The sequence below is a fragment of the Mus musculus genome, chromosome 1, assembly GCF_000001635.26.
Source record: "Mus musculus strain C57BL/6J chromosome 1, GRCm38.p6 C57BL/6J".
Classification (NCBI taxonomy): Eukaryota; Metazoa; Chordata; class Mammalia; order Rodentia; family Muridae; genus Mus; species Mus musculus.
The window spans coordinates 176,676,454-176,700,998 of NC_000067.6; the positions used below are offsets into that span (position 1 = coordinate 176,676,454).

General features: G+C 43.8%; 1 non-coding gene across 1 annotated transcript; it reads left to right on the top strand.

Annotated features, from left to right (window-relative positions):
- The first annotated feature begins 24,163 nt into the window (after positions 1-24,163).
- Gm26104 lies at positions 24,164-24,273 on the top strand. Its single transcript, XR_003949184.1, has one exon. It is a non-coding gene; the product is annotated as a U6 spliceosomal RNA (small nuclear RNA).
- Positions 24,274-24,545: the final 272 nt, after the last annotated feature.

The following is a 24,545-nucleotide window of genomic DNA, read 5'->3' on the forward strand; positions in this document are numbered from 1 at the left end:
CATATATAAACCATCACAAGGAGTTACAGGCTTTTCAATAATTTTGTGATACAGGCCCAATTCTATCAGAAATAGAGCCAACAAGGAACCAGGTATAGTCAAGTAAGAGATCAGAGAGAAACTGACTCCTGAGAACAGAATATGTGACCCTAGCTCAAGCCAGGCCTAAAGGTAGTTATTTATGAACTTTTACAGCACACACTATTTTTGTTTCAATCATTTTAGATTGATTTTTTTTTACTCATAAGTGAAAGGATATTAATGATTCAAGAGATTACAAGGCATGTATCAGCGTGTAAGTAGGAAGTAACAGTACCCCAAACCTCCCCTAGTTGTAGAAGCAAAGAAGCTGACAACCTCTGGGCTTATGCCCAACCTCTTGGCTGTGATCTGCTGACCTCAATCTTTAGGGACAAAAGAGCCACATACAAAATGTAACAATGGCATAGATATTTATTCATCCCCACAGCCAGTACTCAGCCTTGAGTCTAGAGTGAGAACCAGGAATCTGACTTTCAACCAGTACCCAGCAATTTGGAGCAGATGATACAGTGGTTCACTATAGGAGACCCCATTCTATACTACTCAGAGCTGATAGTAAAAGGTTTTTGTTTTTGTTTTTGTTTTTTAGTTCCAGGAGTGGGGTGTGGAAAGAGCCACATTGAGAGCAGAATGTTTGGAGAGAACTCAGAGCAGGGCTTTGGGGACAACAAAGGAAGCAGAAGTTCGGAGACTGACTGAGATGCACAGAAATCCTGCAGCTTACAAGCAAGCAGTAAGCTTAGAGTTAGAGCATCACACCACAGAAGGGTAGGACTTCACCCTGACTCTCAAAGTCCTGGTACCCCTAATGGGTTAATTGATGGATCATTGATAATTATTAATTATCACTGATAATTAATATGAAGATAGGACTCAGTAATTAGAACTACCTGGAGATCATTTTCAAACGGAAAAATAATAGAAAATCAATATATAAATGTGCATTTTGCAAAATTTCATCACATGAGGTCAAACATTTTCAAATTTTTATGTAAATCTTTCTAAATGTCTTTGAAGAATAAACAAATGATATGTTATTTTTATGCTAAACTATTTATTATTAGCATCTTTTCCATATTAAATATTTAAAGGCAATGGAATGTTAATGTTTAAATAATATTTCCAGTATCATTAAATAATCTCTATTGCTAAATATTTAATTAGTTCCAATTTTGTTCTCCTACAGTTTTTGTATATAACCTTAACTATATCCCTAAGGGACATTTCTAAAAATGGTCTCTCCTGTCCAAATGGCTTAGATGTTTTTAAACTCCTGCTGTATATATTTGAACCTTCCATGAAGGTTGTAAAATGTCTCTAGTCTGCACAAGCAACAAACTTTGCAAAGTACATAGGATCTAATACTTAATTCTGATGAAAGGGGTTTTCTCTCCACTCTCAATACTAACAATGTTCTGTCACACTGTACAAGTTGCTTTTCTTATCACTGTGGGCAAACACCTGACAAAAGCATCTTAAGGGGGAGGGGGGAGGGGCTTGTTTTGACTCATGGTTTGATAGAGTACAGTCCATTGTAGAATGCAGAGCATAGCAGGGTAGATTCTATACATCTCTAAGGACCATGAACAGACTCACTTCCTTCATCTAGGTCCCATCACCTAAGTATGCAAAAACCTCAAAAAATAGGACCACCTGCTGGAAACCGAGTGTTCAAGCTCAGGCATTAGTGGGGGGCATTTCCGATGCGACCATAATACCCACTAACTCCTCAATGTCTTTTCGCAATGATAAGACAAACAATTACTAGCACTTCACAGTTTGCAAAGGACCTTGGCACAGTTTTCAACCTTCTAATCATGAGAGGTAAGTTCTGTTATTATTGTATCCATTTGCAAATAGGGCCCAGAAAAAGTTGAGTCACCTAAAGCCTCATGACCAAGACACTGGGAATGAGATCAAAACCAAGGTCACTTATTTCCCGAGCCCATGCTCTTTCTTTTTTTCTTTTTTTTTTTTAAAGATTTATTTTAGATAGATAGATAGATGATAGATAGATAGATAGATAGATAGATAGATAGATAGATAGATAGTAGCTATCTTCAGACACACCAGAAGAGGGCATCAGATCCCATTACAGATTGGTTGTGAGCCACCATGTGGTTGCTAGTGATTGAACTCAGGACCTCTGGAAGAGCAGTCAGTGCTCTTAACCGCTGAGCCATCTCTCCAGGCCGCCCATGCTCTTTCTATCAAGGTGGATTTTCCACACAATTCATCCAGTCACCAGAGTTCCAATTTACTTCTCTGGGTTTGGATTTCTGTGCTGGGCCAACAATCTCACAGCTCTTAAAGAATCTTATGAAAATGATAGGTCCTCTTCTAAGAAAGGGGGACTCACATCAGAGCATAAGAAATTATAAATACAATTTAAGAAGTGAATTAAAATTGCCTATAGCCACCAAGTTCACTGTTGATTAAATACATGTAGTAATCATGATTCAAAGATGCCCCTGATGTCTCTCACGCTTACACCAAACCCCTCTAAGTGTGGGTGGGCCATGAATGAATCCCAGGATGAAGTTAGGGTCAAGCATATAGCAAAAGAGAGATGCCCTTGGTGTACTCAGAATAACCTTCTCACCCTTCAATTCTGGATCAGAGACTGGGCAAGTTAGAAACACAACACATAAAGGAGATTCCATGAAGAGACCCTATGACAAGAACCCAGTTCAGTGCTTCAGCCCAAGTGGCTGGGTCCTAGAGATTTGACTGCGAAGGATGGGAGACTAAGAAAAAGATACATGTAAAATAAAGCTGGGAGCAAGTAAGCCATGTATGTGAATGGAGATGCACCAGCAGCAAGTTTATTATATATATATATATATATATATATATATATATATATATATATATCATGAATGTGGAAGTGGGCTAGGAGCTAGATACACTTGGAAGGAGGTTTTAGTGTGAGGTATCAGTAGGTGTACTGGCTAGTTTTGTGTCAACTTGACACAGGCTGGAGTTACCACAGAGAAAGGAGCTTCAGTTGGGGAAATGCCTCCATGAGATCCAACTGTAAGGCATCTTCTCAATTAGTGATCAAGGGGGAGGGCCCCTTGTGGGTGGGACCATCTCTGGGCTGGTAGTCTTGGTTGTATAAGAGAGCAGGCTGAGCAAGCCAGGGGAAGCAAGCCAGTAAAGAACATCCCTCCATGACTCTGCATCAGCTCCTGCTTCCTGACCTGCTTGAGTTCCAGTCCTGACTTCCTTGGTGATGAACAGCAGTATTGAAGTGTAAGCTGAATAAACCCTTTCCTCCCCAACTTGCTTCTTGGCCATGATGTTTGTGCAGCAATAGAAACCCTGACTAAGACAGTAGGGAAGAAGTCTCAGGCAAGTGTGGTCATGCAGTAATTCCTGACAAAGAAGATGGCTTCTGTACTTTTTGCATATACTCCTTTTAGCTAAAGATCAACCAATTATAAACATCAATATTGAGCCAGAAGTCTTTGCCATTCACCTGAGCCTGGCCACTCCTATGAGTCTGAGGCATTGGTATCTTTGGCGTGACCATGTTCATGTCATGAATGCTCATCCATCCACAGTTTAGGAGCTAAATGTGTGTGTGTGTGTGTGTGTGCGTGTGTGTGTGTGCGCGCACACACACACATGCACACACAGAGTCAGACAGATAAATAGAAATGCATGCACCCCAACAGATGACAAGAATATGGGAATTTTATTCTTACAACCCCAGGAACTGAATCTCCCAAAGCAGTGGACTTGAGGGGAGACATGGGGCAACAGTGACTTCTACTTGATTTTTAGCCCTGTGAGATTCCCAGGCAGAGAATCCAGCCATGCAGTCCCCAAATTTCTGAACTATAAAAAAAAAAAAAAAAAAAAAAAAAAAAAAAAAACTTCAGAAGAACAAAGCAGTGTTTGAAGTCACCAAGTTTATGGTAGTTGCTTATCCCCAGGAAGAAATGAATAATCATACACACTGATGGGTTTTCTAGGATAGTATTGGGCTTATTCTTAGAAAGAGTGAAAGCGAACTAACCAGTACCCCGGAGCTCTTGACTCTAGCTGCATATGTATCAAAAGATGGCCTAGTCGGCCATCACTGGAAAGAGAGGCCCATTGGACACGCAAACTTTATATACCCCAGTGCAGGGGAACGCCAGGGCCAAAAAATGGGAATGGGTGGGTAGGGAAGTGGGGGGGAGGGTATGGGGGACTTTTGGGATAGCATTGGAAATGTATTTGAAGAAAATATGTAATAAAAATAAATTAAAAAAAAAGAAAGAGTGAAAGCTTTGCACTTAATGTTCCTGCATGTCTGTCTGTCTGTGTCAGCAGCTAGACAGGCTTGCAAATACAGACAGCTACACCTAAGCAAGGCTGTGCTTGCTCTGTTTTACCGTCCCAAAGAGGAGAGACATCAGTGGAATCAGAGGTTGTCAGAGGTCACACCCCTGACAAACAGGAGAACAGTGAGCGGAGCTGTGGTGATGCTACAGTATCAGCTTCCACAGCATGGAGAGTAGAGCTGTCTGGGAGGAACCAGTCAGAAGCAGGAATCATATCTCAGAGAATGTTCAGGCCATAGTGATGATAACAAAGTTGTAAAGACCAAGGTAATAGATTAATATTTTCAGAAAGGTAGAAGCTGGTGGAATTGTGTGAAAGGCTTCATGTTCAATCCAAGGTCTGGACATCATTCTTTCTATGCTGTAGAACGCCATGGAAGAGTCACACTGAAGTGGCCTTCTCGGAAGCAGATTTGAGAAGGCTGGTCAGAGAGCATGGGTATGCATATTTTCATAACTGTATAGATTCCTTATAGCATGTACATAAGGCTTTATTGACTCTCAAAGGTACATGTGCTACCTCTGCCCCTAAAACCCCACTATCCATGTGTTAGTTAGTGCACCATTATTGGTTTATCTGTATTACCTGAATTTCTGTGCCAGTCATGTCTTGCCACCAGCAGTCCACGGGCATACACCCCAACTCTGACTGAGACAGAGAAGGACCCTCTTTTCCTCCGGACCCCTGGATAAGCATTAAGCACTATCCAAATCACTGTTAGTGTTAATGCTAAGTTCTTTAAAGTTATACTATAAAGATTCCTGTGTCCATTTTCTTGAACATAAGTAGAGATAGGTGAGAACGAAGCAAGTCAATCCCCTAATTAGTAGCTGTTACACTCCCCACGCTCCTCCAAGAAGCCTTGAGCAAAAAGATTGTCACTCAAGCAGCTGGCCAGCCAATCTCTGTAGAAACACAACCGGGTGGGGCTTTCTACAGACCCGTTTTGAAAACTGCGGTATTGAAGCAGCTTGCCCCAGCTTCAGAAGGTACAGTCTAAGCCAGGGCTACTTAAAAACAATTCGCACCAGCCTCCTTGTAGTTACCACCAGCTTCTGAGAACTCTAGACCTTGGAACTCTTTTTACCTATGCCTGGACAAGGAGCACTTCCCTTGTTGCCCAGCAGAAGGATTGCTGAGAAAAGCAGTAATTGGTCCAAATGTAAACATCTGTGACTATGATTGGTGTTCAAGAGGCAAGGCAGTGATTGGACCAGACAGCTCTTGTCTGCCTGCAAGCAGGATACTCAGTGAGTCACGTGGGAAGCGCACTCCTGAGCTGCCTCTCTGGGTGTGGCAACATGAAGCCCCATAAGGCTTGCTCCAGGGATCTCTTGGTTTCTTTCAGTGCTGTGAACTCAATTAGTAACACAGAAAAGAAGCAACAGAGATACAGCGTGGAGGTGACGGCAGAGTCAAAGGAGCAGCAGTTGGCAGTGACAGCTGAGCAGTTGGCAGGCCAAACTGTGAACGTGGCCAGATAGTCGGCGGCTTCACAGTTGAAGAGGAAGTTAGCCGAACAGCTTGAGAACAGCCTTGGAAGGAGAAAGGTTCGGGGAAGTAGAGAGATGTAAAGAAAAGGCTGAAGAGCTGACGGCAAAGAGGCTTCAAGAGTTTTCAGAATTCCCGGGGGATGTCAAGTGTCGAGGGCCACAGGTCTTAGGGACAAGAGCCTTCATGTCACCAGTGTTAAGAAAGGCAACGCTCTCCTAAGCCAGACCAAGAGCTAACATTGACTTCTGTCAATGGCTGGGGAACCCCAGTACCTAGGCCACCCAGCCAAGAGTTGAGGAATCTCCACTTTCAACTAAGACGCATGAGCTATGACACGCATAGGGCTCTCGTAGCTGAAGCCTACACAAGAATGCTACTAACAGACACAAACCTCTGCTGTCCGCACCTGTCCATTGCCACCTTCATTCACTGCTGCCAAACACCAAGAAACACAAACAGGGCCAAAGCCCACCACCCAAGGAGCTTCTTCCAACCTACCTGGAAAAAGCAAAAAGGGCCCCAGTCATTTACCTTGTGACCCAGCTAGCTCTTCCCTCCTCGCTCTCTCCTGCTCAGCCTTTATGATCCCTGCCTGCTTGTTTATTTGTTCATTTGTTTCTTTGAGTCAGGGTCTCATTGTATGGCTCTTGATCTCTGGCCCACTCACTTCTGCCTCTAAAGAGCCACTGTGCCAGTTAAAGCAGGTAAGCAGCTCAGGTTTGCTTGCCCAGCCCTAGCTGAGCAGGAGCTCTACCCCTTAGCTGCCCTCCAGCTCTGCCCCCTGCTTTAGTGATAAGGGGGCATTTCCTTAGCACTTAATAGATAAGAACACCCACTTTTTCTCAGCAAGAAGTTATGCTATTAAATATACATAGTAACCCCGATATGAGCTGGGGCTGCTCTTTTGCATTTGTGCCATTTGTCTCATGCCACCCTGTCGACAATGACAGCAGCCCAGGTCTCAGTCACTGCCTCGGGAATGAACCAGTGTGGAGTTGTTCAGCTGCCAGCAGCATGGCTGCCTCCAGCGGCTTTGTCTGTCACAAGCTCCAGTGCCAAAGTCCTTGGAAGAAGAGAACCGCAGATGTGTCTGTGACATCTTCCCTGCTCTCCAGGCCAGAGGAACGGGTTGTTTGGTGGTGGTGTTGCAAGGCAATAAATAGGAAGGCTATAACTTCCATACTGTTTTACTGTCATGAAGGAGTTTTCTTTCTTGAGTCTGTTCGTGTGTGTGTGTGTGTGTGTGTGTGTGTGTGTGTCCCCTTCTCCCAGAGAACAAGAACTTTGTCTATTGTTGTAACTCAGGAACCTATGCAATGCCCTAAATATGTGTTTGAGAAATGAGAAAGGAGGGAGAGAAGACAGAAGGGAGGGAAGGGGGTCCGGGGAAAAGGGAGGAAGAAAGGGAAAGGAGTCACAGACTAATGAGTTATTTAAAATAAGACAACTTGAGTTTAAATCTTTTTATAGTAATTATAGCTGGGCGAAATTATGGATGAAGGCTCCGGCATGGTGGCACAGGCCTTTAATCCCAGCAGTATGGAGGCAGAGGCAGGCCGATCTCTGTGAGTTCAAGGCCAGCCTGGTCCTCAGAGTGAGTTCCAGGCCAGCCAGGGGTTCATGTTCATATCCTATGTCAAAACAGACAAGGGATGGGTTACTTATTTTCCTGGAGTGTCTTCCTCACAGAATCAATGGCTGAGGTGACAAAAAGCAATCACAGGTGGAAAGCTAGCAGTTCTTCTGGGCAACTAAAACGTTGATCCTCATTAATTATTTCCACACTTCTGACTATTGTACTAAGTGGCATTCTAGATCTGGAGACATGAATATTGAGCAACCATTGGCACATCCTAAGTGAGGATGCTCCCAGGTTGCCTGAGCACTGTCCCGCTGTTCCCCACGCATTGATACCACCACTCTTCTTTGTTTGCCAAGTTCAGAGCACGTGATACTCTTTTCTCCCTCCTTTCATCGACCATACTTTGGTTCTCTGACTAGAGTTCCACTGTTTCTTATGGCACACATGACCTCATGTGTCCTCCATGGGGAATTCTCAGTACTTGAGAATGAACCTCAAGCCAGCCTAGCCTGGTTTGTCCCTCCTCACTTCTGATCATGACTCATCAATTCTTAGACTTTCCCCCCCCTGGGGCCTTTGGTTAAATTGTCAAAGTGTAATTTTCAAAAGGTAACAACAATCCTCCTCCCAGCATTGTGAAGATTTATTGACTTCATCGGAGAGAGGACCATAAGATGAGAATGCTATAGCAAGAACAATTTGGAGGGCAAAGATTTCAACAGTCCATCAGGAGCAGCTGAAACGTATGCTAATTTACAGATCGCACTGGTTAATGTGCTGGGAGGCAATAGGATCTTTTTGCAAGGAGAGCCATTAGCATCTTTGCCAGACAAAAATTACCATGTAACCTCACAGAGTCTGGACCATAATCGATAGCAAATAGTAAACCGGAGACTATTTCCCTAGAGAATTAAAGATCTCTGGGGCTGGTAGGCAACGTTCCAGAATGTTCTAGAATGGCATTGGGAACACATGCAGTTTGGGATTTCTTTCTTTCTTTTTCAAACATTCTCCTGAGGCCCCAGGTTGGCCTGAGATTTACTATGTAGCTGAGGATGAGTTTGAACCTCTGCCCCTCCTCACTCATTACCTCCTGAGTGCAGAGACTTTAGGCATGTACCACCATGTCTGTTTCAAGCAGAGCTGGACATGAAACCTAGTCCTGTGTCCATGTTAGGCAAGCACTCTACCAACTGAGCTACACCCCCAGGTTCAACATCTAGCCTTACTTTCCATAATAGAGTTGTTCCCGGAAGTCCAGTAAAGGTTGCTACAATATGTGAAAGTACTGTTGTACAGGACAGGCATTTCCTGCTAGTTCTCTGTTGTCTGAAGAAACTGTCTGTTCAGATAGTTCTGGGCCCACTCAGCCATACCCAGGCATGTTTATCAAGTGTGTAGGGCTGTTCCTTCTCGGCAGCTTCTGTGTTAGTTAGTGCACCATTGGTGTATCAAAACACCTGAGGTGATTAACTTATAAAGCAGAAAGGTTACACTTTCCTTATGACTTTGGAGGTTTCAGTTGGTCTTCTTGCTTCTGGCTGGGGTTGAGCCTGCATGTCACAATGGGTGTATTTGGTGTACCAAAGCTATTCCCCTTACAGCTAAGACACAAAAGGAAAAACAAGAAGAGTCTGGGGTCCCTTTTTTCCCCTCAATGGCATGGCCTCAGTGACCTTAACGGCCTTCCTCTAGGTCTCACTCTGGAAGTTTTCATCATTTCATGTCTTAGAGGACATTCAGTTTCTCAACTACAATGTCATTCTATAAGAAGGGGAACAGCCTGGGAGGCTGGGATATGAAAGAGGCTTCAAGAGGAACTAAGAGCACCCTAATCAAGTCCTCTTCTTTTCCCATTTTGTTCCAGTAGAAGGCAGCATGTACTGAGTGGCAGAAATCCCAGGGCAGCCTTCTTTCTTAGCAGCCACAGGAGAAATCTGAAATCCATCCCATCCTCATGTAGGAATGAACTCATGTAGACAAGAATCAGCTACCATCAACCTTCACAATCTAATGTAGACCTTGTGCCCAAACCACCATTTAGGGAGTTTCAATAAACAACATTTTCAGGAGAAGAGGCCAGTGCACAGGGCTCTCTAGTTCCACTTGGCTGTCTCCCCACTGGGCTCCGATGACAGGTACCTTATCTGTGACCTTTTTGTCTTAGCCTTACTACTGGCTCTGTTCAGAGTAAGGATGTTTAAATCCCTTTGTGACTTCAGGAGGAGATGAGAAGTACAAAGTGTAATTATAGAATTAGTCTTGTCATCAGTGTCCCCAATGAGCACCTCATGTTCAGCGACAGTTTCTAACAGCTTTCTATGGGGAAAAGGGAATCTCTAATGCAAACAGAGCCCTCAGCACTGTACCTACTTACCACAGGGGCTTAGAATACACAGCATCACCTCACCTTGAGCCCATGGTTTCTGGAGAGGGCAGGAAGCGGTATTTTTTTTTTGTTAAGTTTGACCTTTATGTATGTGTGGAGGTCAGAGGACAACTTGGAGGGCCTGGTTCTTTCCTCTCCACCTTGTGTGTCCCAGTGCTCAAATTCACGTGGTCAGGGCTGCCAACAGGAACCTTTATTTGCTAAACCATCCTGCCAGCCCTAATTTTATCCTTTAAATAGGAAAGCATGAGAATGCTATATGAGGTGAGGCTGGGGGAGTGACTCGAGACATTCATCAACGGAGTGTCAGAGGAGAGCAGTGCCAGCAGGCAAAGTACACGAAGCCACCAAAACACACACATGCACACTCACATGCCCACTTGCACCAATATAGCAAACAACAAAAACCTTCAAACCAAAGAGGATGGGGTTCCACTCCTGTAAGAAAGGAAACCCTTTCAAAAGTCAGGTGGGAACTGTTTAGTCTGGGCAATTTGTTTCTCAAAGGCTCTGGCCAGTTCCAACTCCCAAGCATATGAAATAGGCTGCGTTTCCGAACACACTTCCCATAAGCTATCAGCTTATAGGGCATCAACACGGAAGGAAGACAAATAGGGAAGACTGACAATAAGGGGCAGACAAACTCCTAGATTTTGCAGTGGACTAGCTGTGAGGGAAAGCCCTCTTCTGTGTTGAGTCTCCTTTTCCTTCTTTGTAAAATAACAGTAACAACTTGATAAAAACTGTATCTCTGTGGACGAATTACCCAAGGACACAAAGAGGTGAAATGATGGTGTCTGAACTGTGGAGCCCAAGTTTGGCCAGAGGCCATCAGGGCAGTACTGTTCTCAGTCCAGAGGAGAGCAACCATCCATTGCTGAGGAGAATGTCCTAGAAAAGGCTACTTCCAGGCTACCCTTGTCTCAAGGTTTATGGTTTGAGGGAAAGATGTTAGGAAGACACAGACTGTATTTGCCATGGCTAGAACCTTGAGATGCCATAGGCTAGAAACTTGGTATCAGTGTGCACATGTGTGGAATCTGAGAACCCCTAGCAGGCAGAGACGGTGTATCATTCATCTTCTGTTCCCAGCTTCTGTCTTGGTACCCTGAAGAATCAATGTCGAAGGCAGGAAGCTAGCCAGGTAAGACAAACAAGGCTCTCACACACAGAAGAAACCTTGATCTTTGGGCTAGGTTCCTTAGGGTAGCTCTCTGAGATTAGGCCTGGCAGGGAAAACTGACCCCATCCACAGAGTTGGGTTTCTCTACAGTCAGAGGGCATTCCCTCCACTCCAGACCCCACATGGGGCAGCTAGGTGCCAATGAGCAGAACTCTGAGTGAAAGGCCTCAATTTTGGCCCTCTCCGGAAATCAATTCCAACAATCAGTTCTTCTTATGAAACGACATCTATTGCTGAGGAAGGAGCTGACAGAGCCTTGAATCTCTGATACTTTCTAAAGGTGAGAAGGTTGGTAACACTCTCCCATGCCCACTTGCTGTGTTTCCTCCCACCTTCCCTGACGAGTCTCCCCTTCCTGGGGCCTCACAGCATCTACCTCACAGATTACAAATTTCAATCTTCTGGCTTTGATTTCACTAAGAAAAGAGTAGTCATATTCTTTTAAATTTTATTTGTGTATGTGTACGCACCCATGTCTGTGCGTGTGCATGTCTCTGGGAGCATGGATGTGTATGTCTAACTCAAAGTGAAACATGTGACATCTCGGGCTGAAATCCCGCTGCAGCAATCACCAGGTAGCTGGAATACTCATTGCTTTCTTCAAGCTTACTGGGTTGTCTAGTACTCTCTGATGATTTTGGATGCTGGAATCAAGCCCAGAGCCTCTAGCATGCTAAGCTTATGCTTCACAACTAAGTACACCCCAGCCCTCTTCTTGACTCTTTGGTCTCTCTCTCTCTCTCTCTCTCTCTCTCTCTCTCTCTCTCTCTCTCTCTGTGTGTGTGTGTGTGTGTGTGTGTGTGTGTGTGTACATGTTCTTGTGGGTACACAGATGTGTGCACAGATGTATAGACCAGAAGCCACTCTTATGTGACTCTCAGGAGCTATCTATCCACCTTATTTTGCTTCACTGGCCTGGAGCTCACCCATTAGGCTAGGCTGACTAGCCAGAGGACTCAAGAGATCCACTTGTTTCTGCCTCCCTCCCCAGTGCTGGGAGTATAAGAGCCAGCCACCACTATGCCTAGCTTTTGGGTTGTTTTGGTGGTGGTGGTGGTTTAGAACCAGGATTCACACTTTTGTGTTCCTATTTCTGACTGGTCTGCAACTTGCTACGTAGACCAGACTAGCCTTGAACTCACAGAAATCCGCCTGTCTCTGCCCTCTGTCCCCAGCCCCACCCTTGCTAATTCCCCAGTGTAGGATCAAAGGTGACTGCCGCCATGCTCAGCCACGCCCATCCCATGCCTAGCTTGGGGCTCAAACTTCATGCTTACTCAGCTGCACTTTAAAACTGAGTCAACGGTTCTCACCCTTCCCCCAACGTTTTAATATAATATGTTAGATATGTCAAGATTGAGTGTCCTTGTTCAAAGCAGTATTTCTCAAAATACTTTCTATAGACCCTAAGTTCACCCAGCAGCTGCAGGGACCAATAAAACAGTGTAAGACACTAGGCCCTTCGACACGAACAGGAGTGGGGAGAGCTCAGGAGTTTCGATCCATTTCTGAGGTACTCCTGGTAGTTAATAGTTGCTGGGGTGGGTAGGAGGTACCATTTTCTTCAGTGCTGTAGCCATTAGTAAGTGGCCCATGCTCTGGTAAATCACACTTTACCCTTTCTCACTCTAGCAATGCTAAGTGAACTCAGTGGGCCAAAAGAAAACGCATGAACTAAATGTAGGAAAGAAACCAGTTTGGAACATGAAGCAAGTCAATAGGAGTGAGAGGAGGGTACACTGGTAACGGGTATAAATACGGTCACAATTCCTAGCATCTATGTGCGAAACTATCAAAAAGACATTAATTTCAAAATATAATAAAAAAAGAAAAATAAATTAAAAGTTGAATAATATAAAAAGGACATATGCTCTATCAAGCATGGCTTGGCTCACCACCGCCATCCAGGGTTATTGCCAGCCAAGATTGAGTTGAGGCTAGAAACAGAAAAGTGCTGTACAGAGAACTGCTCAGGCCTCTGTTCATGGGTTTAGGGTGAGGCAGGAGGATAGACAGCATCTCCAGGGGAAGTTAGGGCTCAGGCAGCATCCGGTTTGACCTGAATTCCTGTGTGATGTTGGTCTGCACTTTTTTGGGTTCCCCAGCTACTATAAGAAGAGGTGTCAGCTGGGTGTGGCAATACATCTCTATAATCAAAACATTGGGGATGTGAAGGCAAGAGGATCAGGAGTTCAAGGTCACCCTTGGCTACAAAGCTAAGTCAAGGCCAGCCTTGGCTGTGGGAAATTCTGTCTCACAAATAAACAAAGTGACATATAGTAAGAAAATCTAGTCTGCAGGATTGTTTTCAGCACTAAATGGGCTAATACAAAATATTTAAAAGCCATAATTGAGATGTAAAAGACACAGATGTAATCTTTATTAATACTCTATGTGCCTTGGTGTGTGTGTGTGTGTGTGTGTCCATGTTAGTCAGCATCTATCACTGTGACAAAACACTTGTCACAGTCAACTTAATTATGGATTTAGTCCATGTTTGGCCCTCTAGATTCAAGTCTGAGGTGACACAATCCATCACAGTAGGAATACTCTGTGGCGAACAGCCACCTTTCATGGCAACTCTGAAGTAAAAACACAGAGGAAGCCGGGGGACTATTAGCCCATTCAAGAATATGCCTCCAGTTATCTAAAATGTCTTCCTAAACTTTGTTTTCTAAAAGGAATCTTTCCCAAATAGCCCCACCTCAGAGATGAAGCCTTTAACACACTAACCTTTGGATGACATTTAAGACTCCGGATGTGAGAATGTGTGCATACGCACGTGTATAACAGAGAGAGAAAGCAGTAGATAGCCAATCAATAAAGCCTCTTCCGGCACTGAAATAATTTTTTTCTCCATCATGCTTGTTCTGGTGTTGTGCCCTTTGCCCCATTTGATCATCTAAGAGCAAACACTGAGGCACTGGGTGGACATCTGAGAGAATTAACAATATATTGGTAATCACTGTGTTTATCAGAATGGCTGCATCACCAGGACAAATTAGAACTCACCTGAACTACAGGAACATGAGTCCTCGGCGAGAGAAAGAGACTCTCTTTATTTGCTTCTGCTAATTAAAATAATCAGAATTAAAGATACTTAAACACTACAGTTAAAATGGCATGGCTTGAAACTGGCTTAATGAATTCTCTTACGAAATCAACTCTGAAATGCTCCCCATCGTAAATTATGAAATGCAATCTTCCTTGTTCTCATTTGAACTTTAGGATTAATTTTAAAGATCAGTGGCACATTCTGTTCTATAGATTCTGCAAGAATCTTTGCCCAGAAAAAAAAAAAAAAAAAAAGAACACTGGCTTTCTGACTATGAGTATATTGCCTACAGCTGAAATGAAAATATATTCTAGGTGGGCTGGTGAGATGACTCAGCATGTAAGAGCACTGACCGCAGGTCCTGAGTTCAAATCCCAGCAATCACATGGTGGCTCACAAAGACCTGTAATGAGATCTGATGCCCTCTTCTGGTGTGTCTGAAGTCAGCTACAGTGTACTTACATATAATAATAAATAAATCTTTTTAAAAAAAAGAAAATATATTCTAGTTATGATTGACAATGCTCATCCTCCAATTTAATATACAATCACTTCCGCCCTCTTTAGATGTGGTCTTCTATATGAACCTGCCCCTCTGCATTCTCCATCCAAACTCACTCAGGAACAACATTCTTTTAAAAACCTGAATTTGACAGCTAGAGAGATCTTCTGGGCAAGTATGAAGACCTCAGTTTAGATCCCAGTTTCCATGAGAAAAGCTAAACATACCCGCGTGCCACAAAGGAGCCAGGTGGAGAGGCTCGGAGCCAAGAGTACGGATGAGCGCGTGCTTCTCCAGGTGGGAGATAAGTAGCACCCAGCAATTGAGCCGAAAAAGCAAGTTGAAATTGACTAACTCTGTGTCTCTGTGGTTTTTATCCGTGGATTCAAGGGAATCGGGATGGGGGCTGGTAGTGCCGCCCGTTCCTGGAGCTTAGGCAGGGTAGCAAAGCTACATGTAACTTCCACATCACTGTAACTCCAAGGCATAAGGACAAGAGGATTACCGGGGCTTGTTGCAGCCTATTTCCATTTTCAGTTAAAGACTGTCTCAAAGGTACAAGGCAGAGAATGATAGAGTAGGACACTCAACATTGTCTTCTGGCCTACACATAGAGACAGGCACAGACAGACAGACAGGCAGACACACACACACACACACACACACACCACATGACACCCATATCTCATCCAGCTGTGTTGTGTGGAAGGATATATTAATCTATGGTGAGTGCCATAGCTTCACCTATCAACTTGACACAAATCATGTGGAAGGAGGGAACCTCACCTGAAGAATTCCCTTGATCAGATTAGTCTGTAGCCATGACTAGGACACATTTTCTTAATTGCTAATTGATATAGCCCACTGTGGGTGGTGCCATCCCTAGGTAGGCAGGCATGGGCTATATAACAAAGCAATCTGGGCAATTCGGTTTTCCTTGGTGATAAACTGTATAACCTATAAAAGGAAATGAGCTCATGTCTCTCCTGGGTGCTTTTGCTCATGGTGTTTATCACAGCAACAGAGAGTAAAGAAGGACAGTAAGCTCTGTGCACGTGACTGGCTTTTGGCTAGAAACCCCATGTGATGGTCTGTATATGCTTGGGCCAGGGAATGGCACTATTAGGGCATGTGGCCTTGTTGGAGTAGGTGTATCACTGTGAGTGTGGGCTTTAAGACCCCTTTCCTAGCTGCCTGGAAGTCAGTCTTCCACTAACAACCTTCAGATGAAGTTATAGAACTCTCAGCTCCTCCCGCACCATGCCTGCCTGGATGCAGCCATGTTCCTGCCTTGATGATGATGGACTGAACCTCTGAATCTGTAAGCCAGCCCCAACTAAATGTTGTCTTTACAAGAGTTGCCTTGGTCATGGTATCTGTTCACAGCAGTAAAACCCTAAGGCACCTCGGGTTCTCTCCACCAACTTCTCATCATCCAGCAGCTTAGACATGCAGACTTCTCAGGATGAATTTGGAGACAGTAAGAGCAAACACTCCAATGCTTCTTCTGGTTCAGTCTTGAAAGCTCCCTAATATTGCTTCCTCCATGTCTGTGTGACTGTGTGTGCACAGATGTTAATGTCAAGCCCTAGCTAGAGTCCAGGGTGGATAAGTTTCTTTTCTCATGGGAAAAGAGGCAAAATTGTATTTGCCTGCCCCTAAGGTCATGTGCCTGTCTGTATTTAGCAACCTGTAATGTGGACATAAAGTAGATGCTTTCCAAAGAGAGTGTAGATAAAAGGAACTCTGACCACTCATTTGTTTATAATACAAATCTAGAAAGCCTAAGTATAATGGTTTGTATATGCTTGGACCAGGGAGTGGCACTATTAGGAAGTGTGGCCTTATTGGAGTAGGTGTGTCACTGTGGGCATGGGCTTTAATACCCTAGTCCTAGCAGCCTGGAAGTGAGTATTCTGCTAACAGCTTCAGATGAAAATGTAGAACTCTCAGCTCTGCCCGCACCATGCCTGCCTAGAATCTGCCATGCTCCTGCCTTGATGATAATGGACTGAATCTCTGAACCTGTAGGCCAGTTCCACACAGAAGCCAGAGGATGTTGAGTGTCTACTTCTATCCTTCTCTGCCTTATCATCTTGAGATAAGGTCTATTAGTGAACCAAAAGCTCACTGAATTATGGCTTATTGGCCATGAGCTCTCATGGTTCACCTACCTCTAATTCCCACCACTGGACGCTGCAGGCAAATACACATGCAGGCCACATGCAGCTTTTACATGAGTACTAAGGATTTGAACTCAGGTCTTTGTTCTCCCACAGTACGTGCTGTTACCCACAGAGCCACATCCCCAGCCCCCATGACCGAATCATCTCCATTTTCAAAGTGTAATAAGCTTAGGCAGCTACCAGGAAGTAATCAGAATATTCATCCAATCTCTGAGTCTTTTGATTTAATCACATGGAGTACATGATTTAAACATGTTTAGAATTTCCGAGAATTAAAAAATAAGAATGCTTATCGGAATGAATGCCATTTGCTTGGTTGGAGAGTCGGGCCTAGATTTCCATTAATCAGAAATATCACATCCACAAAGGCAGCATGAGACAACAGTTCCTGAACTGCATCCCATGTTTTATTGATACACATCATTGCAGAAAGTACAAAAGAATCAAGAGAAAGAAAAAGAAATGTCTCTAAGAAACCCATAGCCTGGAGCTACCTATTAAAGACACATCCATCAGAAACCTCAGCCTCCCAAACTCCCTACATGTAACATCTGCATCTCCAGCCTCCCCAAGCTGCAGAGGTCTATTGCCTGTGTCGTCTGCTTTAAGTCAGGCTAGACCTCAGGATAAGCCATCAGGCTGCCCAAGTCACACTGGACACATCCAAGGATGCTTAAGGACAGTACACCAATGGAGGCCTCAAGAAATGCACTGCACACTTGTCACCAGCTCTGTTATGTCCCTCAGAAGGAGCATAGGGAGACCGCCCAGCCAGAACTGGGTCTTCTCTGTCACAGCTGGAGAGCTACCTGCCACAGGGAGGATGGGGACAATCGATATTCAGCTACAGCTCTCTGCTACATTATGGGCCCACTCTATCTTGGATACGGGGCAAAGAGCTTCACAGAGAAATCAACATCAACAGGACAGTTTCACAGATACCATGATTTATAGACTCTGGGAAAATGTATATAGATGATAAGGACATGAATGTTATCTTAATATAATATGGATCCTTGAGCTGGGCCTAGTGTCACAGGCTATAAGCCCAGCAACTCTGGAGGCTGAAGCATTCAAGGCTATCCTGGGCTGAGACAAGATACAGCTCAGTGTAGTAGTAGAGCACTAGCCTAGCAAGAGGCCTAGATTCCCCACCCAATGTCAACAAGGTGGGGAGGGAGTAGAGGGGACGGTCAAATGACTGAAAATTGGAATTCCTTTGGGGCTAATGTGGCCGTAGTCTTGAAACCATGGAAGAAAAGAAATTAAAATAATTTTAAAGAAGAAAACATGGAAGAAGGCAGTTCTTGCAGGAGTTTTCCATACACATCCACACTGAGGCCATCAAGACACGAAGCAGTGGTGCACTTACATACATGGAAGCAAACGCTCACACACATAAAATAAAAATAAATCTTCTTCTAAAAAAGAGGTGAACCCCAAATTACAGACATGAGGATGAAACAAACTCATATCTTCTTGCTTTGTTTTGTTTCATTGTGTTAACATTATTACAGTGGGTATGGTTGGGGGGGGTATGAGTGGGTGGAAATTGATTGTGTTTCACTTCTCATTTAGTTTCTCTAATGAGAAATCTGGTAGGTAGGCTAATCCCCAGTAGAAGCAAACCTGCTTACAAGTAAAATTAAAGTTGTATAAATTGTGCTCTGTGTGTGTGTGTGTGTGTGTGTGTGTGTGTGTGAGTGTGTGTGTGAGAGAGAGAGAGAAGGGGGGTGGGGAGGGAGGGAGGGAGGGAGAGAGGGAGGTGGGAAGGGAGGGAGCGAGAGACAGAAAGAGAGAAAGAGAATGGGGTACAGGGCAGGGTAAAGACTGGAGGTATAAGGAATAAGGATGCATGCTCCAGGGCTGTCCGCCTAACACAAGCTCTATAAAACACCAGCGCCATCTTTGTAAAGTTAATTGGACTTTGTTTCTTAGCTTTGTGTCTCTTGCCATGTTATGCTCTGTGCCACCCCAGAACATGGCAGAATCCCCATCAGTAAGAAGACCCTTACTCAAAGGCACTCCTGAATATAAAACTACCCAGTGTTCAGACACGGCAACACAAGTTGGACTAAGACACACTGCTGAATCATTGGATATTGTACTGATAGAGGTATTTTTTGACACAACTAATAAATCCATGAATGAATAACCTCATTTGTGAGGGGCAGAGCCCCATGAGATCTCTGTCTCTGTCTGTCTGTCTGTCTGAGTGTCTGTGTAGAGGTAGTCCTCAGGATTTTAGATAGGAAATCAGACCAATTTTATTCTCTGGGGATTCCAGCCTCCTACCATCTCGTTCTAATGTAACTAAGGCAAACCCTGTGCTTTTGAAGCCAGGGATTTCCCTCAGAACTCTGTGTGCCAGCTCGCTTCTTACAGAGACCTCGCTCTCCTCCTGCTATTGCCGCTGACTCATTTCATGTTTTTGAAAAGATCATCTTTACACGGAGACCTCACTGAGAACATCAGCGGTCACTTTCTGCAGGCTATATGAATTTTTGAATTCCCACAACTGGTGTCAGGAGACCAAGCACTGCAAAGAAGGAAAATACAATCAATATTAGGAAATGGCAGGCTAGGTGTCCAGTGAAGCTTTGTAAAATGTAGTTTTTATCTTCACTCCTGCTGTGTGTGTGTCTGTCTGTCTGTCTGTGTGTGTGTCTGTCTGTCTGTGTGTATGACTGTGTGCGTGTGTTTAATAGTATTGACTACTAACTACTGGGACCATTTAACTTCATAGAGAAACACACTTCAAAAAAAGAATGAGGATAGCTTTTGGGGGGCAATAAATATGTAAGGAATTACCTTAAAGAAAGCAGAGTTGCCTTGATCATGATCAGATAGAAGAAGAGGACTTATAAACCTTTCTAGTAGCTGCTGTCCGGAGCTTTGGTGGCCTTCCAATTATTTTACAGCCATCCTTGAATGCCCTCTGTCATTTTGCCCAAGGCTTAGTCTGTGCTAAATCTGGATGATAACAAATAATCAACTGGGCTGTTATCAGTTGAGAAAGCAAATAATCATATTTGCAAATTACTTGTTTGTTCTCTCTTCTTTAGTTAAGTACAAATATTTGTTAAAAGATACTTTCCTTTAACCAAATAATTTCTCTCAGGAATTAAGCAGATGTTTTAATTCCTACCTGGCAGCTTGAATGTGCCAGCCTTCCATCCTGCCAGGCATTCAGGAGCAGTGACGCTTAGTCAGGACCATGTGAGTTGGATGGCCAGTCAGTGGGAATGTGTGAGCTAGGAGACCGGGGTTTGGGTGGAGCACTGCGGGGCTCACACGCCCTCTTGTCAGGCTTTTATGGCAAGAACAGCATGACATTAGAGTGCTCATGGTGGAGCTCACTGGAAGAAGGCTATGTAGCAAGTGTCTGAGCAAAGCTATGAAGTGTTAAGTTCTGTCTCTCAACCTTACAGATGCAGCTGATGCTGAAAAGGGATGGTGTCTCTGGAGGCAGACTCATCATCACACTGGATTTGTAGAAGCAGGGTAATGCGTTGTCCTGGGACTTTCTGTAGTCACTGGAAGTGAACTGTTATTATTGGTATTATACATTGAACACTCTTTAAATACAGATGTACTTATATGGGATGCTGATTTATAATCAGAATCATGTTTGGTGAATGATGAACCAGGAGAAAATTTGATTGGATAAATCCGAGGCTTGTTTGGAGGTTCCAGCCAGGGAGTATGGTTATAGATGCTCTTGACCAAAGACCAATCCTCCTATTAGGGAAAGAAGGCCATCCTCTTCTGCTGATCAAACAGATTCAAGAGCGATGTATATGGAGAGGAAAGGGACACCTACCTACCCACATTTTAAATGTTCCACAACTTCCTGAAACACAGACATCAGACCAAGTCATCAAACAGGTAAGCCAATGTGGGACAGTTCACATTCAAGCCACAACATCTCTGAAGGTCTATTAACTGTTGAATAAGTCTTACACAAACACAGAAGCCAATCCTCCTTTTTGTAGGTGATTCTCCATGCTGCTGTTCTCACTTGGAGCCTTTGGAGAAGTGGAAGTTGGACCGCGTGAGAGCTGTCCGTGGTGCTGAATCGCTATCCTCGCCCTTGAGAGCCTCTAGATTCCTTGTCAAACCTGTGTTTAACACCAGGACAGACCGGGTTCAAGGAGGACACAAAAAACTCTTTACAAAAGGTAAAACACTGATGCACCAACAAGATGCCCACAGGCTATTTATAAAATATTTCACAAGGGCGACACACTGAAATGCAAGGAGCTAAAAATGAAGGGAAAAAAATGTAATAAAAGAAGACCTTAATTTGCCCTCTAATTTTGTGGCATAGCAACAAGGTAACCAAACTCGATGGAAAGCCCTTATGTAACAGAACCTACAACCAGAAAATGAAAACGCTGAATTTTTAAGCAAATCCAAACACATAGAAATGCTTCCTCTATCTATGTGCAGTGGTGTATACTTGCAAGCCAGGTGGTTGGGAGTTTGAGCTCACCCTATGTAAGATAGAGCACCCAAGGCCTCCTGGACTCCACACCAAACTTAGACAAAAATGTTGTACCTATAATAGCCTCTGATTACAACGTAATGCACTTAGAAATTACAACGTGGACATTTTAGAACTCCTTCCTAAATAATTATTGTGTTAAAAAGAAATCTAAACAAATTTTCAGACTGTCTAGAGAATGCAGAAAATAAAAGACTCCTGAAAAACAACTACAGCAGAATAAAGGCGGGTTATTAAGATTTTAAAAAAAAACCAACTAATAAAACATTAACTGTCATGAGGAAAGTGGCGTTAGGGTTGTAATAAATACAGAAGCAGAAACTAATGAATTAGGAAACAAATAGGGCTAATCTGTGCATAAAAACTATACCTTAGCAAAGAGGGGGATTCTGAATACACTCTCTCTCTCTCTCTCTGTCTCTGTCTGTCTCTGTCTGCCTCTGTCTGTCTGTCTGTCTGTCTCTCTTTCTCTCTCTCTCTCTCTCTCTCTCTCTCTCTCTCTCTGTGTGTGTGTGTGTGTGTGTGTGTGTGTGTGTGTATGTGTGTGTGTGTGTTGGAAGTAGAGAAGAGAAGACAGAAAGCACTCAATGAACAAACTCAGCAGGACAGACAAAGATTCAGGGAGACAATCACGATTCCAAGAAAGGTCCCACTCATATCTTTTCAAATGTTTGCCATCCCCAGTAAGAATATTTTGCCCTCTCTGGGAGCCTGAGGGAACATTCTTCTTCCTACTCCCTGTTCACCCCACACCATTCATAGGTGGACTATGCTTCTTCCATTCTCAGATTGCATAGCTCAGATAGGATCCTTATTCCCATCATATCTTTTTGAAATAGTTATCATTCCCCTTCTATGTATGAAACCACCATCCATTGAATCCCTACTTTGGGTTAAACAGAGAATAAGAGATTGGCAGACATATTTGCTAAACATGTCTTTCAGACATTCTTTTTATCTATAAAGATTTTTTTTTGTCTATAAATAATCTTTGTCTCTCTGTATATACAGAAGTTGGGGCTCATAGACTTTAGGTTTCGTTTTCAGTATTGTGAGGCTTCTGCTTCAAACTTCATTCTCTGCTCCAAAGTTGAGCTTTCCTCATGATGTTAGACTGCCTCTCCATGGACAAAGATAGAGATCACACTTTTATGAAACCTGCACACTGTTGACCAGTTGTGGAGAAGGAAGGCTAATTATAAAAACCAACAGCCACAAGTCCTCGACACCAACTTGAATCCCTCGCTGGGGCCAAGTTCAAAATCATGTATCTAGGAGCTTAAGACAAATAGGTTTACACATGCAGACTCAGGAGACCTGCCCTTGTACAGCTCAAATGCTTCAGCATGTTTGTGGTCTTTGTGCTTTCTGTGCCCACCATGATGCCGGAGGAAGTGGTTGCACTCTCCAAGGGCCAGGTGGACTTGAATACAGGTCTATTACAGAGCTAGGGAAGTAACAAGAAGCAGGTACTAGGGACAGCTCTGTGGAATAGCTCCTTGGCTAGTTTATCCTCTCTGTCTCTCTCTCTGTATGTGTGTCTGTCTGTCTGCCTCTTTTTTTCTGTTCTCTCTCCCTCCCTCCCTGCCTTTCTCCATCTTTCCTCCCTGGCCCCCCAAAGCTTCTATAGAGGTCTCCCACTGACCCATATCAACCAGGATAAAAAAGCAAGGGCACCTGAGGGAGGTATTAAATCAAGATTAGCCTCCTGCAGTGTCCTGCACAGAGGACAAAGGTAGAAAGAATTCATTAGATGGAAAAGCACTCCAAAAGGAAACCCAATGTTAACACTGCCTTGGTATCTATTCATGTGCTGTTCTTGTATACTCCACCCGCCTTAGAATAGAACCCAGGGCCTTGGGAATGTTGGGTCAGTGTTCTTCCACTGAGTAGTGTTTTCAGTCCTATGTTCTGCATCACTGTTTGTCAGGAGTCACAATTTTGTGAGTCTCTCTACAAAGCAGAACACAATTGGCTGATGGAAAGAGCCAGCTGGTCCACCAACCACTGCAAAAGCTAATGAGACTAATGTCAGGAAGAACAGACAGCTTCATGTCTCAGGTAAAACAAGAATAAAGACTATATTGAAGAAGTCCAGAAAGCAGACATGGAATACACAAGAGAATGTCTGGCAGAAGAGTTTACTTCAACATAATTAGTAAAAACCTGATGTCTAGATCTATCTATCAGTGACAAAGAATGAGGTGGAAAAATGATCTCCTGACACCAAGAGAATTCAGTCATGGGCAAGACTGCCACCTGCTGCTGGGGCTGCTGCAGTAGAAATGTCTGAATTGGGCAGAATGTTAGGCTAGAGAGCAGAGGACTCTAAAACTCTGACCCAGCATACCCATGGCAGAGCCAAACCAAGACCCATGTTGGCAATCAACCATCTTTCAGCCTATGAAGGTATGCCCCCAAAGTCTATATTTCCTAATTTATTTTCTCTGCTATGGCAACATGAGCACTAAACCACTAATTCTCCCATGCTGTTGTTTGAATTTTAAATACACCCCCCCCAAAGGCTCAAGTGTTTAAGATGCAGTACCTATTCTGTGGGTGCCTTTCAGGGGAAGTGCTCAGGGAGAGGAAGTGACATATTTGGAGGGTGGGCACTTGTAGTGGCTATTGGCATTCCAGCCCCTTCCCCACCTTGCTTCATAGGCACCATGAGATGAACATCCTCTGCCATGGTGCTGCCAGGCCCAAAGCACCAGGAATAAGTAACCATGGCTGAAAAGTTTTAGATTGTGACTTAAAAACAAGTCTTTTGGATCAGCAAGATGGCACAGAGGATTGAAGTGCTGGCCACAGAATCTGCTAGCGCACCTGAGGTGGAAGGAGAGCACCTGTAGTGAGAACTTGGGTTTCTTTTAAAACCCAGTTATGTGCTCACTTCGGCAGCAAATATACTAAAATTAGAACGATACAGAGAAGATTAGCATGGCCCCTGCGCAAGGATAACACGCAAATTCGCAATGGAGTACTACTCAGCTATTAAAAAGAATGAATTTATGAAATTCCTAGGCAAATGGATGGACCTGGAGGACATCATCCTGAGTGAGGTAACCCAATCACAAAAGAACTCACATGATATGTACTCACTGATAAGTGGATATTAGCCCAGAAACTTAAAATTCCCAAGATATAAGATACAATTTGCAAAACACATGAAACTCAAGAAGAACGAAGACCAAAGTGTGTACACTTTGACCCTTCTTAGTATTGGGAACAAAACACCCATGGAAGGAGTTACAGAGACAAAGTTTG